We start from the raw sequence: 20,226 nt of genomic DNA, 5'->3' as shown, positions 1-20,226 counted from the left end.
TTCATTTCTTTCTCATGACCAAAATCTATTTAAACAAAGAAAATGCATCCAGCTTTATCCAGTTTAGAGTTTCTTATCCAGTTCTGTCAAACTCTTTTTGGCTTGTATTTATTTTTCTCCCAGTTCAATATTTGAATAGTTTTAGAGACAGACATCTCATTTTTGTATATAACAATGCAACTGGAAAGAAAATCAAGCAGTATGATTCTCACTAACAGAATTCTTGGAAAACAGAAGTGACAGGTTTTCAAACATGATAGCTACCAATCCTGACACTTCTAATAAATATTTAATTGCCCAGGCAAGGCACACACATAATTTATTTGATCTCCACAACAACACTCTCCAGTTATTATTTTTATTCCCACTTTACAGATGAGCAAACTGTGCTTTTGAGTGGTTACTAATTGGACCAAGACCTGAGTTAGTGAGTGATGGAGTCAAGTATATGCTAATGAAACTCTTATGCCTAATAAATTCTATGCTTTTCTCATCAAATAGAAATGTAACCATCAAATTAGATATATCCAATGTGTGTCAAAGCCCATTCACAGAGCATGGATTTGGCTCTAAATCCTGTTTGCATTAAATGAGTAAGTGGAGTTTATCAAACAATTGAAAGTATGTTACTCTTTAAGCATAATCTATGTTGCCAGCTGTTCCTAGTTTATGGACTTTTTGGACCAATAGTGCATTTTAGAACTAAAAAAAGGAATTAAGAATCTGTGTACTTCACTGTTTTTTTTTTTTTTTTTTTTTTTAACAACACTCCTAGGCAGTCTACTTCCTCGGGGATTTCTTAGAAGAAGAGGTAAAGTTGACTGGCTGTGTAATTACTTGGTCCCCCACTTAGTCCAATGTGTATTTCATTCAAACTGTTGACTGTTGTCACTGGTTGGTAAGTAACTGGTAGTTGAATCAATTTAGTAAAACATACACCAAACCCATTGTCTCAATGTTTAAACTTTCAACCAGTTCTGGCAGCAGCGTGGCATTGGTTGTATAATTTGACAAGGAGAGAAAATATGTCTCCATGAGATTTACGTCCAAAATGTACAAACTCCATAAATCTTCTCAGACACCCTCAATTTCCAATATTCAGTCCTTTTTTTTTCATTATCCATTGGAGTGTCCCCTAAATTCTAGCTTACAGTCAGTAAACATCACAATGTGAACTAGTTATAAAAGATGAGGCAACACAAAAGAGATATAATCTCAAACCTGGGGCTATCTGGCTACATAAAAATTATAATTACTCATAAAAATGCATGAATGTCTAGCAAAGATGGGAACAACTCTTTATGAATGTGATGCTTTCCGGTCATAAAGTTTTGTAAAACCACGATAATAAAAAAGCAAGTGTAATTGAGGTTGCAAAGAAAACGAATGCTGTACAAGGTGTATGATGGGCTAATCATTACATCCACTATGGGCCATTACTTTACCTATGATCAGAAGAAATTTGAATTAGACTCAAAGGAGTTTAGTTATATTTTAATGTATCACACAACCAGGCAGAAATAAATTTGCAATTATTTATATAACAAATATGCATGCACGACTGGGGTCCAGTCGTGACTTGGCTACTTCTTAGCATAGCAGCCGAATAAGTGACTTAGGTTTTCAGCTTTCTACTGAACCATTTCAGAAGGCACCCTAAAGTTTGATGTTGTGGGTCTATTCCTCAATGTCCTCATCTGTAAAATGGAGATAATAACAGACACTAAATCATTTAGCTGGTGTGGAGATCAAAGAACTCAAAATGGCATCTGGCAAGTATGGTAGCAAGAACATTTACTGAGCACCTGCTCTGTTTCAGACACTGTTCTATGTCCTAAGAAGGTGGAAATAAAAACACAGACAAGTCCTCTGCCCTCATCTGTAATTAGCTTGTAGTACAGGAGAGAAAGAACCTGTAAGAATACAGTCTGAAGAAGAAAACTGAAGATTACAACTAAGTGCTAAAGACAGAGGCTGAACTCACAGTGTAGATTGTGAATGGTATTTTTTCAATACCAGCAATACCAGCGTGCATATGCACGGTTACATAGGATTCATGCTTGGCTTTTGGTGCCTTCTCACTAAAAAATTAGTGAAAAGAATGCCCAATGAATTCACTGGTGTCTGTTCAGCACTGCTTCTTCTCCTCTGTCCTGTACTCTCCATGTCCTACTGCGCGTCCCCTCTTGGGAACATCTATCTCCAGGGCTGTAACTTCTTACCCTCTTGCCCTCACTCTGCATTGCATCCACTGAAGTGCTGAGAAAATATCAAAATTATTGCTAAGGAAGCTTTGCTTCCTCCCCAATATGTTCTGTGTGAAAGTCCTAGAATTGAGGGTTTTATTAACAGGGAACATCTTTTCCCAGTGTGGCAGGAGGCAGGAGTCTTAGGTCTCTCTGTGTGGCCATCCTGCCTCTCTCACCAGCTTCCACTGGGGTTTTGCCCATTGTCTTCTCTGCTGTCATGATGGGTTATTTAGCTTACTTTGTCCGGAACAGTAGCTTTCTTATTGGGGTTTGAATTGAAAGCAGATTTCCCTCATTGAGCAGAAATGAGAATGCCCTGATGCTTCATATGTAAGGCCATTAGGCTCTCCTTGCCTGGCACAGCTTGGAAGGTTTGCTGCTTAACTCTTTCAGGTCCACTATTATGTAGGCAGCAAATAAAATATAGTGTAGTTGCTAAGATAAAGTGGGTTCAACAGATTGAATGATAATGCCTACAATTGGAAAAATTACTCTTTGTTAGATCATTTATACTGCATTTGGAGTAGAAAATATCTGCTCCTGGAAGAGAAGTCCCTGGTATTGCAATAATATTATGCATACAGCACATAAGAGCTGCCTGGTAAAATAATTTTAAACTATTTTTTCTAGAATTAATGGCAAATTGTAAAGACTGGGCTAATCTAGATCTATTTTAATGTCTGCAAAATTGAGGCATGGGGCCAACAGAGAGAATATTCAGGAATTTGGTCTTCCTGGGCAAGCCTTCTTAAGAGGATAGATTAGTACAATTTCCTCTTCAAAGTAAGCTGAACTTTCAACAAGGAGCATTTCTTCAAGTTTTTGGCTTATTTTTTTGTACTTTTTTTTTTTACATAGATCATTGTCTGTGAGATTGCAACACAGGGACCATGCATTTCAAAAGGAAATACTAAGTTCTTTGCTATTTGTGCAAAAATCTGAATACTCAAGATTAGTTTCACAGCAAAAAAAAATTTATCCATGCTTGATATTAAAGTAACACAAATCATACCTTTAAATATGATTCTAAAGTGTACCTAGAATTTATTTTGCCATCAGCATATTAACTTTGTTATTTTATGTTCTATAAATTAAGTCGTATTATCATCATATCGGTTTTTAGGACGCCTAAATGGAGGCATGGAGAGACTTCAACAACATTTAAATCATTATGTCCATCATTGTGTATATTTCTAAAAGTGTAAGACTTGAGGAAAATGCAAAGTGAATAATTGTGTGAATAAGAGGTTTCCTTGTAATTAGACCATCTTCAATTTTAAGTAATTCAAAGTCTATAATGGGGCCTCCTTCTTGTAAAGACATGATCCATGTCATTTTGATACAAGAATACTGCCGATGTTCATTGTGTTTTGAAGGAATAGTTGCTATGAAAGCATCTCTATAGGCAACCACCATGGTCTGCTATAATATATTATTTTTCATTTTGGATTGGTTGTGCTACTAAAAAAACAGTGTTTGTTCCTCTTCAAAGACAGATGATGTATTATATTCCCTGTCTGAGCTGACAAGGAAGGGGCTCCTCAGCTCTGACTGGCAGGTGTGAAATCACCAGCTGAGAGGACCAACAATGAGACTAAGACAAAAAAACACAGTTATGGAGCTTAAAAATGTATTTGTTTTGAACCCAGTCTCACTCCTGTCTTTATTTTACCATAGGAATTGAACTGTTAGAGTTGCTGCATTTCCTCCAGGGCCCATTGTATCTCTCCTTACTGAAATAGAGACAGATAACAGAATCCATGTCAGAAAGATGGGAAAACTTGAGCCATTGACTGGAGCAACTTTCCAAAGAAAATATTTTAAAAGGAAAAATACTTGAGAAGTTTCAACCAATCTTTTTAACCTTGAGTAAGTAATCAGCTATTTGTTTGCTTTTATTAAAAGCTTTGTTTTTATTAATTTGAAATTTCCTGAAGTCTAGAATTTTAAAACTTTGTCAAAATTTACATGGACATTATTCAAGATAATTTGGGAAAGTATTATTCAGAAGACTTGTTAAAGTTTAATATGAGTTGATAAATATTTAGTCCTGAGCAACATGAGAAAAACGTCTGGCTTCTAGTGACAGGGGATCCTACATCAAATCTACTTGTCGGAAATAATAAATGTGAGTAATTCTGTACTGTGTTCTCACCATGGAATTACAGTTTGAAGTTCAGCTTTGTCATTTATTAAATATCTGCTCTTAGGGACAAAATGAAAGTTGGAACCTCACTATCCCAAGTGTGGCCACTACCACACCTCAATTACTTGGAGCATCTCGAAGACTAATAGTATCTCATGGTCTTCAGGGAAGAGGAGGGTGTTTAAGGCTCTGGCAGGAGTTGTGGTACCCAGGAGGGGAAAGCAGCCTTTTGTTATGAAGCAAGAAGTGGGAGACTGATTTTGTGATGGATGATGTTTGGAGGATATGGCCCCCAAGTATGCCACTCTAGCATAAGAATTATTTTGAGCCAAATGCAACTTAAAAACAAAGTAAAAAAGAGAAACACAAGAAAAAATCTTCACCATTCTCCGCATGTCTTTATACTTTTCAAATTAATCTATTGTGAGTATCATTCAATATCAATACATATAGATCTAAGTAATCATTTTAAAGACTAAATGCATATGTGTACAGTAAATTGCTTAACCAGGATTTCCTTAATACATGTTATGGAATTTACTTATTTTTCTTATACTGAGGGACAAGGAATGAATCTAATTTTCATTCATCTTTACACAATTTCCTAATTATTTCCTTAAGATAAATTTTTAAGAAATTGTGATTTTCAAAGTAGAGGTACTTTTCAAAAAGTCAAATGTATATACACTCAAATTTTCTTCCAGAAAGTTTGTATGAATTTACACCCTTACTATTAATGAAGATACTTTGTTTTTACATACCTCAAGCATCACTAAAATGTATCATCTTTTTACTTTCCCTAGAAAATATCTCTGTGGAAATCTGGGGAATTAGGAGGAGAAGAAAGGAGAAATGCCTGCAAAAACATTGTGAGTGACTCTCAGGTCTATGCAGGACTCTTGATTTGCATCAACCTCTAGTTTGTATGGTTAATATATCCTGGGGAAGGTCTTTATCTCTTCTACAAAATTCAATTTTAATTTGTATTTGTCCACATTTTCTCAGATATGATTTAGATGGATACAGGCTATTAAATATAATGGAAACCAGTTCATCAGCACTCTCCTTGAGCTCTTTTTATAGTTCCTGTTTTAACAGGCAGAAGATAGTCAAGAAATAATGATTCTGCTATTTTCTAAAGATTTCAAATTTCTATACTTAAAAAAGCGAATTCCTGAAAGGGATGGTATTTGTGAAGTATTTAATATCAGTTCCCATGGAAAACTTAGACATATCCACAAGCCCAAATCTCTCAGGATTCCAATTTGCCAGATTGTCACACTCCCCAAAGGGACTTGAGCATCACCGTGTGAATTACATGTCTAGCAGAAAAGAAGAGTATCAAAATATTTTATGGTAAAGTTTAACTGTTAACTAAAATGGCAGTAATGCCTTTCAGTTTGGAAAGGCGATGAAGTGGGACCTTAGTGGATAAAATCTTGTTTATGTCACTACCTGGATTATGAATATAAAAGGATAGTGCTAAAACCAAAAGCATGAAAAAACAATATGATGTTCAACCTTTAATTTGTTTACTTAATGAATCATGATGATGGATTTCCTAATGTTGATCCATGAGATGCCATGGGTTTTACATATAGAGATAAAATAAATGGATGAAAAGATATGACTAGAATAAATTTAAAGTGCTTATTCCTAAACAGAAAAAAAAAATACTGTCTCAAGCAAAGGGAGTTAGTATATAAAACACTGAAAATGTGAAACTGTGGCTATAAAAGACAAGTATTGGCTACTGGGGAGAAAGGAGAGTTTGCACAGGGAGGAGAAGCAGGGGTCCAGGAAAGTCTCCCTTTAAGGAGGTGGGAGGGAAAGGGCAAATAAAATGTTTTGATGATTATAGTTACTCATTGATTTTATGTGTAAATAAAGACACAGATTATATACAATTCTTACAGTAGTAAGTTATATTTTAGGCCCATATTATAAGCAATTATAAAATAATACTAATTTAAAAATGAAGGTAGGGATAGAAATTTAACAGGACTAGCAGAGGTCTTAATATGACTGGCAAGAATAGAAGGAGGGGTGAAAACAGAAAAATAGTCAATAGTAAATAAGATAAGTTAATATGATAATAATTTTACAATTATTAATTTGCACTAACTTCTAACAAACCAAATGGAATATTAATCTTAGTCTTTAAAAAATAAAGAGATAGGGCTGGGGATTGTAGAGCACATGCTTCACATGATGAGGCCCTGGGTTCAATCCTCAGCACCACATAAAAATAAATAAATAAATAAATGAAGATATTGTGTCCATGTACAACTAAAAAATATTAAATAAATAAATAAATAAAGATAGAGTTGGGCGTGGTGGTGCACGCCTGTAATCCCAGCTGCCCTGGAGGTCAGGAGGATTGTGAGTTCAAAGCCAGACTGAACAATTTAGCAAGGCACTAAGCAACTCAGTGAGACCCTGTTGCTAAATAAAATACAAAATAGGGCTGGGGATATGGCTCAGTGGTCAAATGCCCTTGAGTTCAATCCCTGGTATCAACAACAACAACAACAAAAAGGTATGTGCTGCCTATAGGAAACAGATCTGAAATAAAATGAAGAAATAGGTTGAAAAAGACTCACAGAATCGTAAATGCAAACAAAATAGGATGGAGGACTGAAAATATCAATATTTCAGATAAAGCAAAAAGATGAGACAAAGATTACACAAGACCATGGCAAAAGCTGTAGTCCAAAGAAAAACTGGCATCTTGTTTCTCCAGGCACATAGCATCAAGAGTGCATAAACATAAGGCTCCAGAAATAAAAAGAAAATTTAAGAAATCAAGGATGCAATCCCTTGAAAATAGGATCAGCGAACTCCTCTTCAAATATTTACAAACATATCTATTTTTAAATATTTGTATTCTAATACCAGAGACTATGCATCATTTCCTTACATTTCCAGAGCATGTGTAATTGTGAATCATGTACTACACTTCAAAGAGAGCCAGCCACAGAGGCCACATTCTCCAGTTAAGTCATAAAGACTAGAAGCAACAAAATAATCACAAATAAAACAAACACACCACTCCCCTGAACAATCAGAGCATAAATCAGGGAGCCATAAATGGCAAATTACCTCACAGCTAATTTTATGAGCACTTTACTTTAAAATCCATGGAATCGTGGCCCTAAATCTTTTTTATATAGATAAAGAAAGCCTGAAACTTAACAATCAAGAATTCAACTTAAGGAAGGAGAAGAGAACCAAAACCTATTATTCCCAGGGCTAAGAAATTTTAGGTTGCTGACTTTTCTAGTATATTTAAGGTCATACTACAGAGAGATCATGGAGAGGCCTGGAAAGGATCCAGGGCTACTTTTGACAATTTCCACTTCTCACGCAGTAGAACTAGTCAGATTGCTCTGGCCCTCTGTGGTCCACAGCACAGATTCCCAGGCAGTAATGAAGAAGAGGAGTCTGACCCAAGTGTAGAAGCAATTAGGGCATCTGCCCACATTGACAGCTTGTAGACAATTGTCGTGTTCCATGACTAAGCACTCAAGGTCACTCCAGGTGAACTGGGCTGCAACGAAATAACCACACAGAGACAGAGAAATGCCTTTTTCTTTGGATCCTGTGATGGCTCCTCTGACCTTAGGGGTCCATGGAAAAAGAGGGAGAGAGCATGTGCTGAACCCCTTTATTGGGGAGAAGCCATTCAAATGAGGCAAGGGGTCAGGTTTCAGGGGGTTGAGTCTAGCTTCATGATATCTGCTGTCAGCAAATTGACTGACATCTAGGAAGGCCATGCCCAAAGGCAGAGCAAGAGAAGGGGACACACAAAGGGAGTTTCCATGGAACATTCTATCCCAAACAGGGCAAAGGGGTGGGATTGCAAAGGAATAGGTGAGTGTAGTTCAACCCCAGGGGTATGCCTATGCAGAAGACTGGCCTTGCTATCCAAGCCAGAGGAAAAGACCAAGTCATGATTCACGGCACTACCGCTCCAGACTACAGTGATATTTCAGATCCCTGAGGTGCCTTGGGACTGGAAGGCATGGTAACTCAATGTGGCTCCCCAAGACAATCAGTAGCTTCAGCTGCCTTACAGTTCTCTGCAAGTCTTCCCACAAACCATGCTGGTGGGTGGGCAGGGATCTAGGAGGAGCAGCCTCCCTGAAGGGTGGAGGCCCAGCTTCAGTGTTGTCAAGAGAATGATGGTTCTGGTTCTGTGGAGTAGTAATGGTGCAGATTGTAACTTGCCCAATGCCCAGGGGGTACCAGCAGGAACACCCACCCACTTGGCTAAATCATGCCTTAGTTTATCCCACTCCTCCATCTTCACAAGAAGGGTCACCTTTTCAGTTTACAAAAAGGTATGGCAGGTCTGGGATTGGCAGAGGGTGGTAAGAGTCAGAGACTGCAGGTCAGAGGCTGCCACTTTTCTGAGCACAGGTGGGAGCTTCATGGAGCTGTGCCGATGATGCAATGATCAACTCAGGTGACTGGGGGGTGACCTGACTTTCTTCAGGAAGGAAGAGATGGAAGGATCCCAGTATCTTCTGGAGAACGGAGATGGCAGGCCACAAGACCAAAGTTTTGTTAATGTTGCTTCTGTGTTCCCCTTGGCTTTCCCTGAAACAAAGACAGGAAGGTATGAATTTGAGCTCCACTATCTGAGCTGTGCTCCAGGAAGCCCTTGACCTCTAGGCATGGATGGAATGGGTCACTACCTGCTTGATTGTCATTTGTGCTGAATATGGCCCAAGCATGTTCCAAATACCCACTAACAGGATAGAGCTTTAGTCCTCCTCAGGGGCTTTTCTCACTTGACTATATGCCACCCTTCACTGGTTTAAACAGTAATCTTTGAAGACACCCAGATTTAGAGAGCCACATGTATTCAATTTACAATATGGTCCTCTATGATGCTGACTATCTTGCTTTTAGTTCTAAATCCAGCAGCAGCGTTTTCTGGGAGAAAAACCCCCAAGGCAATTGGTGTGCACAATAAGAATTAAGAAGCATTGCCCTATCAGATCATTTATTTTTTGTTCAAGTGCTATAATTTAGATATTAGGTATCCTCCCGAAAGCTCATGTGTGAGACAATGCAAGAAAGTTTAGAGGTGAAATGGTTGCATTAGGAGAGTTTTAAGCTCGCCAGTGCATTAGTCCCCATAGGGATTACCTTGGTGGTAACTATAGGCAGGTAGGGTATGAGTGAGTCATCAGAGTCATCAGGGTGTGCTTTTGCGGTGTGTATTTTGTGAGCTGAGCTTAGTCTCTGCCTGCTTCCTGGTACAATGTCCTAAACTGCTTTCCTCTGCCACACCCTTCCACCGTGATGTTCTGCCTCACCTCAGACACAGAGCAATGGAGCTGGCTCTCTATGGACTGAGACCTGTAGAAACCGTGAGCCCTCCCCCCACATTTTTTTCTCCTCTAAAATTGTCCTTGTTGGGTCTTTTGGTCGCAGTGAGAAAAAGCTGACTAAAACACTAATTCAGAATAAGATTAAGAAAGGGTAAGAACATGTTAAGCTCAAATCTTTGAGTGGCATATGCTTTTGCCATGTTACTTGCCTTTCTCTCAGACTAAAGTTTCCAAAGAGTCTTTAACATGGTGTCTGTACACTTGCCTGAGAATTGTAACTGGAATTTTTGGCTTCTTTCATTTTTACCCAGAACCTACAAGCTGATTCTAACTTCCTGTATTCTCAAGGTTCTCAAGAGGCTCAGCTCTTTGAAGAATGCAATGTCAAAACTAATCAACTGGATAATAAATAAATTGCTCCTGATGAATTCATCCTTTCAGACCAGCTAACTAGTTAGCTGTCATCTTAAAATATGTCGTGCCATCATAATTTTCTAAAATTTTTTTCTAAAATTTTTTGAAAATTTTGACACATTTTTTACAACTCTAGAAAAATTAAAATAGTAGTACAAAGAATTCTCCTGTATCATTTATTGAGATCAACAGATTGTTCATGTTTTACCATATTTGCTTTTTTATTGGTTCTTTTTAGTTATACATGACAGTAGAATCCATTATGATATAATTATATGAGCATGGAATATATATCTTATTCTAATTAGGACCCCATTCTTGTGGATGTACACGATGGTGGAATACACTTAGGTATTTTTACATATGTACATAGGAAATATATGTTAGATTCATTTTATTGTTTTTTCATATTCCTATTCTCCTCCCTTCCCCTTTGTTCTCCTTTCTCTAATCCACTGAATTTCTATTCTCCTCCTCTGCCATTATTGTAGTTTAGCTTCCACATATTATCAAAAACAGTTGAATTCTTTTTTTTTTTTTGGAATTGGCTTATTTCTCTTTGAATGATAGTGTTGAGGTCCATCCATTTTCTGGCCAATGTCATAAAGTCATTCTTTTTATGGCTGAGTAATATTCCACTGTGTATATACAACACAATTTCTTTTTCCATTCATCTGTTGAAGGGCACTAAGTTTGGCTCCATAGCTTAACTGCTGTGAATTGTGCTGCTATAAACATTGATGTGGCTGTATCACTATAATATATTGATTTTTAAATCCTTTGGATGTATTCAGAGGAGTGGGATAACCTGGTCAAAAGTTGGATCAATTCCTAGTTTTTTGAGGAATTTCCATACTGCTTCCCAAAGTGTTTTCCAGTGTGGTTAAATCAATTTGCAGTCCTATCAACAATGTATGAGTGTGCCCTTTCCCCCACATCCTCAGCAATATTTATTGTTACTTGTATTCTTGATAATTGCCAATCTGATTGGAGTGAGATGAAATCTCAGTGTGGTTTTAATTTACATTTCTCTAATTACTAGAGATGTTGAACTTTTTTATATGTATTTGTTGACAATTTGTATTTATTCTTCTGAGAAATTTTCTCATGGAGTTTTTTTGTTTTTGTTTTTTGAGTCTTCTCCAGGATCATATCATTGGCAAATAAAAATAGCTTGAGCTTTTCTTTTCCTATTTGTATCCCTTCAATTTCTTTCTTCTAAGTGCTCTGACTAGACTTTCAAGGACTGTGTTGAATGGAAGTGGTGAAAGAGGGCATTTCTGAGCTGTCTAAATTTTCTATATCCTCCTGGTTCAATTTGACTAGATCATATGTCTCCAGGAATTTGCCAATATCTTGAAGATATTCTAGCTGATTGAAGTATAAATTTTCAAAATAGTTTCTGATTGTCTTCTGTATTTCAGTAATGTAGGTGGTGATATTTCCATATTCTTTTTTTTTCAACATTTTACTTGTTCTTTATAGCTACACCTGAAATAGAATATAAGTTTGGCCTATCATACATACATGGAGTATAACTTCCCATGTATATGTGGTCATACACATTGTGGACTGACACTGGTCATGTACCTGTATATGAACATAGGAAAGTTATGTCAGATTCATTCTATTGTCTTTCCTATTCCCAGCCTCCTTCCCTTTCTTCATTCCCCTTTGTCTTATCCAATGAACTTCTATTCTTTCCTTCACCTGCTTTTGTGTGTGTGTGTGTTTGTGTGTGTGTGTGTGTTACTGGGGATTGAACCCAGGGCCTTGTTCATGCAAGGCAACACTCTACCAAATGAGCTATGTCCCCAGCCCTCCTCCTCCCCCCACACTTATTTTGTATTAGTATTTGCGTATCAGAGAGAACATTCAACCTTTGGTTTTATGGGATTGGCTTATTTCACTTTTGCTTTGTTGTTTTTTTTAAAAAAAAAAAAAAAAAAAAAAAAAAATATATATATATATATATATATATATATATATATATATATATTTAGTTGTAGATGGACACAGTAGCTTTATTTATTTACTTATTTATTTAGTGGTGCTGAGGATCAAACCCAGTGCTTCACACATGCCAGGCAAGCATTTTACCACTGAGCTATAATTTCAGCCCCTTGCTTTGTTTTTTGAGATGGAATTTCACTATGCTCCCTGTGCTGGCCTTGAACTTGTGATCTTCCTGCCTTAGCCATCCAGTAGCTGGGATTACAGGCTAGCCACCATTCCTGGCTCAAGATACCAGTTTTAAATGAAAGAAGATGTTTGTGTAGAGACTCTTAGGTGAGTTCATTGGTGAATTTTGTATTATGGTGTGTGTGTGTGTGTGTGTGTGAGAGAGAGAGAGAGAGAGAGAGAGAGAGAGAGAGAGAGAGAGAGAAAGAAAGAGAGAGAGATGGACTACTATTCAGCCTTAAATGAATTCTAACACATTTAATATGGGTAAACTTGAAAATGTTATTATGCTAAGTGAATTTAAAAGTGATACCCTTTATTTTCTTGGGTCTCAAACTGGTCCTCTGCAAGCCTTGTTAAGTCTTGCAAGGTCTGCACACTCTGTGAGCCTTGGAGAGAGAGAGAGATCTGGAAGAAGCTAAGAAGTAAGGAAAGCTACTGTTCTGAACTTGAGAAGTAAAACCTCATACACAGGGCATTTTAACACTTTTTTCTTTGGTAAAATCAATCTTTTTTTTTTAAGAGAGAGAGGAAGAGAGAGAGAGAGAATATTTTTAATATTTATTTTTCAGTTTTCGTTGGACACAACATCTTTATTTTATTTTATGTGGTGCTGAGGATCGAACCCAGGGCCCCGCGCATGCCAGGCGAGCGTGTTACCACTTGAGCCACATCTCCAGCTCGGTAAAAATCAATCTCTTAGGTGTGGTCCTAGAATTTATGTTTCCTCCAGAGACCAATTTTTACTCCACCAGTTGGTAATCAGGCCAGGTTGGATGCAGAAAATTATGAGACCTCTCCTTTGTCCAACTGTAATTAGGTTGTTTCCCAGGCCTGGCAGCAAAAGAAAATGAGGCATTTTTTGAGCATCTAGCTCCCAGAGCCTCTAGAGACCAGCACTTTCCACCCCTCTTTTTTGAGGATGAGGTTTCCCTCTGAACAACATGAAAATCTCAATTTTTTTTCAGTATGCAGGCTAGTGGTGAACCTGGCATAACTGTTGAGTACAAAGCTTCCATCTGAGTAGGAGAAAACAGAACTCAGGCACCTGCATCAGAGAAAACTCCAGTTTTTGTTCTTTAGGGATGTCTTCCTCTGAGCTTCTGATGCCAGCAAACCCTTCTCTCACCACATGGTTCTGCCAAATCTATTCCTGGCATCACTGGCAGAATGAACAAGGGTCTTTGTTTTTGCCTCAGGCCAAAGACTCTGGAGAGTTCAGACTTAGAGGTATGACTGACCTCTCCTGCCATAATAAACTTCCAAATGTGATAACCCACAGGAAAAAAAAAAATGACCTACCTGGGGAATATTTCTCTACTCCATGGGCCAAAGGAATCTTTGGAAGGTAAGGAGAATGGGATATCTAATGTCTTTAGATGCTTAAACCTTTCTGGAGGAGTTTATGAAAGGGGTCAATTGAAAATGCCTCCCATTTTCAGCCAAAGAAATTTGTAGACAGAAACAACAATGGGGAGAAGCCTGACAGGTTTGCAAAAGCTTCATACGCAAACTAAGGGAACTCAGGCATTTCTTTATGAACCACTCCAAGTAAAATAACCCTCTTTCAGTGGCTAGAGGCTGATCAGCTATGGGAGGGGACTGCTTAGGAGGAATGAGTGTGGGAGAGTGCAGTTCCACTCATCTGAAGGTGTGTGTCACTGGAGTTTTCACAAAGCACCTTTTGGTGGAACAGTCACTACAGGATACCCCATAAAGAAGGTCAGGAGAGGAGTCATGGGAGAAACCTATGAGATCCACTGGGGAGTGGCCCCTGACAAGAATCTCACAGTTGTTTCAACCTTTTGTCCATCTCTATGCATTGAAAGGCAGACTGGGATTGGAGACCCTGGGTACTCATGCCAGACAAGGTCCAAACATGGATAGGATTGTGTCAGATGACTTTGGCAGAAGCCAACATGCCTAACCTGTAGCACAGGAGCCACATAGGCCATGAATCCTGGCACCCAAGTATTGTAGAGGCAGCTTGCACTAACTGCATTTAATTAGCTGACAAGTGCCCATTATTGTGCTTCCAAAAGGCAGACAGAAAGGCTCATGTCAGAAAGATGTGTGATGCGGAGGAGCTTGCCCTGGTGATGATCCCTGCAGAGCCACCATCTGAAACCTGCCTTGAAAATCAGCATGGGTCTCTTCTCCACCCCCCACGTATTGAAGATTAAATACCCAAGAAATGCCAAGGCAAGAGCACATAGTTTTATTTGAAGGATAGAACAGAAAAAGAGAGAGTCCTCTAGAGGACAGGGGTGGGCAATCCTTAGCGGGAATGTATCAAGAGTTGGTGCCCAAGAGAGTGGTGATGTCAAGCACCTGTTATAGATTTTAGGATTCCTTTCTTCTCAGGTCCCCCTCCTTTGATCCTGCCTATGTGACCCAAGGGGGAAAGGGAGCTATCCCATTACCTCTCCTATGTTCCATATTTGCCCAGAAAGGCAGGAAGGGAGCCACCCAGGGGGGGTACTCATTAACAACTCCCTGCTGGAAGAAACAATTCCCTGAAAGCAGGTGACCTTGGCAAAATGTTGGAGGAGGTGGAAGTGCTCTGGAGGTATTAGCATTTTATTTACTTTTGAATCAGCCCCCATCTTTCTGACCCAATCATGCATTGTCTACACTGACTGTTCTTCTGCCCCAGTCTCAATGCCACCAGCCTTGATCTATTTTTAATCAATTTAATTTCCTTGGCCAGGCATGGAGGCATATACCTGTAATCCCAGGCTTGAGAGGCTGAAGCAGGAGGATCACAAATTCAAAGCCACCCTCAGACCCTTAGTGAGATTCTGACCCAAATAAAAAGGCTGAAGATGTAGCCCAGTGCCCTTGGATTCAATCCCTAGTCTAAAGTATGGGGGTGGGGGAGTACATATGTGCTTTGGATATCGGTGCAGTTGCTGCATCTCAGCACAGACTTCTCAATCAGTCGTGGTGGAAATTCTAGAGTGAAATTGATGTCATCTGGATCACAGGCCTCTACAATCACTGCAAGAGAAGCCACAAGTATTTGGCCATTTTTACCTCCCATTGGGATGGGAAAATGGTTTCTGCCACTCACCAAGACTATGGTGAGAAGAATATGCTGAATACAAAGGGTCTCAGGTGCTCGATGGCCAATACAATGACATATGTTAGTGTAAGAGAAACAAAGTTATTTTCTCCTAATATGCAGCTCAGGAGGAGGAGGTTGAGGGATAGAACAGGATCTCAACAATGTCACAAGTCACATCTGGGTAGCATAACTTGTTGCCTTAAGGGTCCCAGGTGGCACCACAGACAACAGGTCTAGCTTCAAGTCAGAAAAAAGTGTGCAGAGCTCTGCCAACTGCACCTTTGTGTGAAAAGGAAAAGATTTTCCAGAAAACCTTGATAGACATTTTCACATGTCTCTTTAACTGGAATTGTGTCATAAAGCTCACCCTGGAAATGATGGAAACTGGGAAGCTACATACTTGGGTAGATTGCTACATCCTCCCAGAAACTGGAATTCTGTTAAACAAAAAGAAGAAGTGGAGATAGGATGAGCAATGAGCACTGTCTGCTTCAATTAGCACTGGGCCTGAAAATGGTGATGAGAATCAGCCAGCTCCTCCCCAATGCCATCTCCCCAGAGACTCTGTACTAGCCTGCTGCCTGTTGCTCTAACAAAATACACAAAAATGGGTACTTTATAAAGAGATGGTGTTTTTTAGCTCAGTGGCCAGGATTTGACAGCCCCTGAGACTGAACTTTGGTGAGGGTTGTCACAACCTGGTGAATGGCATTGTGGTGGGAGGACATGAAAAAGATACAGATTATATGGACAGAAATCTGGGGAGGGATGAGTATTGTCTTTTTTATAACAACTGCTCTCATAGGAACTAATTGAGGGATCATGAGGAGTACATAAGTCCCTTCTGAGTGCATCATCCCCAGTGACCAAATTATCTCACACTAGGCCCCACCTCTTAGGTTCTACCACCTCCACACTGCCACACTGAGGACCAAGCCTCCAGCCTATGAACCTCTGGGGGACAAACCACATCACACCATCACAAGCTCCAACAAAGCCAACATCATAAGAGCAGGATATCCCAGTCTACAACATGTGTATGTGGGTGTGAGGAAGGTTGCTCTCAGAAGTCACTGGAAGCAGACAAAGCCCCCATTCTGGAATCTCTGTGATGTCATACTTGATACTTCTTTCCTTCCCTGCTGTTGCCATGGCACTCTGGGTGTCAACTCAGAAGAAGTCAGTGGTGGCTTCATTTTGCTCAGAAGAGGAGGCCTATTCATGGTATTCTCCAATGACTTGAAGCCCCCAGCCAATGTCCAGTTGGACATGCTTGAATTATCCCCAGTATTTTTGCCACTTTCAACATGCTGTGGCTGCTGAATGTCAGTTCTGTGTTCTTTGCCTTTCCGTGAGTCTCCATACAAGTTGTCAGGTTTCTTACAAAGAGATAGAAGGGAAAATAGACAATGATATAGTGCAGAGGCAGGGAAGTGGAGAGAGAGGGTCAGGAGGGGAAGAAGGATATATAGATACGAAGCACAGAGGTCTAGAGTGCCTGCTGCATTTAGGGAACTGTGGGAGGCTGGTAATGCTGGTGACATTTGGTGGAGTCTCCAGGGTCTGTCTCTAGCCTGGATATTTAGATCCATCCTTGAGGTCTGTGAGTCCAAACTCAGGTGATCCAGCCCTTGCGGGGAGCTCTGGGTTGCCCCAGACTAGAACTGAGTCTTCCTCTGGTTTCAGATGCAGGTGGCTTGTCCAAAATAGGGAGTGGTACTTTGCCCTGGTTATTGGCCTCTTCTTTCTGGTCACCTTTGGCAATCTGGTGTCCCTGAACTTCTATGACCTGGGCATTTTGCATTGAGGTAAGGCCTCAGACCCCTGGAAGAAGGAGGTGACACCCCAAGGACTGATGACTACACTGGTGATTTCTAAAGTGCTGACCCCACCTATGGATCAGGATCCCTTTTCCCCATGTCATCATTACTTAGGCCCTGGCACTTCATTTCTCAATCCACTGAGGTTTGAAGAAACAGAATCCTGGAGGGTTTCCAGTTGCTCTAGAAGGGAGGACTGAGCAGGCTGGCAGAGAGGCCAGCAGGCTCTTCTAAACCATACAGCTCCCTCTTCCTCCTTCCCATTTCACACACGACTTCAAGCACAGATCACTATTTTGAAGTGGGGAGCTCTATAGAGAGCTCTTATGGCTAGAAACCCCCTTGTCTTTGACTGCCAGCCCATTGGAGTGGTCAGCTTGCTCAATAGGTACTGAGGTTCCCCTGCCCATCTCTTCTTATCCCTTCTTATTGCCCAGTGATGCTGTGGGGCTTCCCTGAATAGCCACATGATGGAAGAGCCTCTTTCCACTGCCCCAACCTGTTCCCATGCCAGGCTCCTTTGAGCAGGACCCCCAGGCATCATACATTGCCTAAATATACCAAAGAGCATTTCAGATGCCCTGGTACCCCCATTGTTCCTTCCACCGCCCACCCAGGACCACTGTGAATATTCTAACATCTGTGTGGAGGTGATACTCCTCCATGTCCACTCACTAACCCATCATGGTGCACCTGGCCAGGACTAGCAATCCCACAGCACAAGTGGGCCAGTCTGCTGAAAAAGACTCCCAGCCCTCTTGGTCACTTAAATCTGTTATTGCCTCTGTGTTTGTACCTGTCCTGAGAGGCTGGCCCTGTTTGCACAGGTGCTGACATGGAAAAGGCAGAATGTTAACACCTGAAGCAAGAAAGGCATTAAAAATCATTGAAACATATATGGAAAATATGCATTTGGATAGAATTGATATAAGTTTGCCTTTATTATTTATTGTACTACCAACAAAAAATATTCCTACAGGAGTATTTTGGCAAGAAGGTCCATTATTGTGGATACATTTATCTTATTATCCTAACACTATTCTTACTAGGTATCCTGAGGCTGTAGGACAATTAATACTCAAAGGAATAAAAGCAGCAAAGGGAGTGTTTGGAATTTCTCCCAATAAAATTATTACTCCATATACTATGAATCAAATTGATGAGTTAGCTAATGAGTTAAATACCTGGGCAATAATCATGTGCAAATCTAATGTTTCATTTGATAACCACTTACCATCTAATCCTTTATTGTCTTTTTGGTCATCGCATCCTGTAATTTTTCCAAAAATGACAAGAAAAACACCTATCATGAATGCTCCAAATATATTCACTGATGGATCAAATAATGGTACAGCAGCAATAGTTACACCTGATCAAACTTTTACATTTTTAGTACCCAAACAATCAGCTCAAAAGGTAGAGCTTAATGCAGTATTACAAGCTTTTGTGATGTTTAAAGATTCTGTATTTAATTTATTTTCCGATAGTCAGTATATAGTTAATGCTATAGTATCCCTTGAAGATGCTGGTAGGATTTCCCCTTCCTCTACTGTTTTCTCTTTGCTTTCCACTATACAAAGTCTAATCTGGGACAGAAAAGATCCTTTCTTTATAGGACATATCAGGGCACATACAGGATTGCCTGGAGCCCTTAGTTTGGGCAATGATTTAGCAGATAAAACTACACATGACATACATATTTTTTCTACACTAGAAGAAGCTACAAATTTTCATAAAAAGTTCCATGTCAATGCTAATACTTTACAAAAGCATTTTAAAATAACTAAGGAACAAGCTAGACAAATAATAAAACAATGTCAAAATTGTGTGACCTTTTTACCACAAGTTAATCTTGGAGTCAATCCTAGAGGGTTGATACCTAACCATATTTGCAGATGGATGTCACACACTTGCCAGAATTTGGAAAATTAAAATATTTGCATGTTACAGTTGATACTTCTTCTGGATTTTTGATGGGCTCCCTTCATGCCGGAGAAAAAAACTAAAGATGTTATAGCTCATTGCTTACAAAATTTTGCCACTGTGGGTGTTCCAAAACAGTTAAAAACAGATAATGCCCCTGGTTATACTTCTACCTCTTTTAAACAATTTTGCCCATCATTTGGCATTACTCATATAACAGGAATCCCATACAATCCACAGGGACAAGGCATAGTTGAAAGAGCTCATCAAACTATTAAAATGTACTTATTAAAGCAAAAAGAAGGAATTGGGAAGGGGTATATATTCCCCAAAGATAAACTTAAAATAATCCTTTTTACTCTAAACTTTTTAAATTTGGATTCATCAGGACTTAGTGTTGCGGAAAGGCATATGTGTCCAAAAAATGTGCATAAGCCCAAGGTACTTTGGAAGGATATTCTAACAGGACAATGGAAAGGTCCTGACCCAGGAATTGTCTGGAGTCGGGGGTCTGTTTGTGCATTTCCACAGGGAGAACAGCAGCCGATTTGGATTCCAGAGAGATTAACTAAGGTCCTGACCCAATGATTGCCTGGAGTCGGGGCTCTGTTTATGTGTTTCCACAGGGAGAACAGCAGCCGATTTGGATTCCAGAGAGATTAACTAAAACGATTTCTACAGACCAAAAAGAAGATGATTTGGCTCAAATCCATAACAGCTGATATCCAGAACTCCAGTTTGGCTATTCTTACATCTGCGACAGAACCAGGATGCTTTTTTCAATATCTATTTTATTATTGCCCTTTCCCATATAATGAAGTTCTATTTTGTTTTTTGAGCTCATACAGACCTAGGTTAATGTTTTGCTGATCAGTTCTATTTTTTGACTATAGAGTTTTTAAACATTGCAATGGAGATTTCACCTGTAAAAAGTTATAAGGCCTTTACTATTATGTTATGTGTTGTATGTATTATGTGTGCACACTTGTGTTTTGTGTTATATGTTTGAATGTACATATGTCCATATATCATATATGATGAGCGCTCATGAAAAAATGGATCCAAATATTTTTTTAATTCACGT

Source organism: Marmota monax, unplaced genomic scaffold (assembly GCF_021218885.2).
Source record: "Marmota monax isolate L192 unplaced genomic scaffold, Marmota_monax_Labrador192_F-V1.1 WCK01_AAM20220418_F8-fsc00110, whole genome shotgun sequence".
NCBI lineage: Eukaryota > Metazoa > Chordata > Mammalia > Rodentia > Sciuridae > Marmota > Marmota monax.
This window is presented reverse-complemented; position numbering follows the sequence as displayed.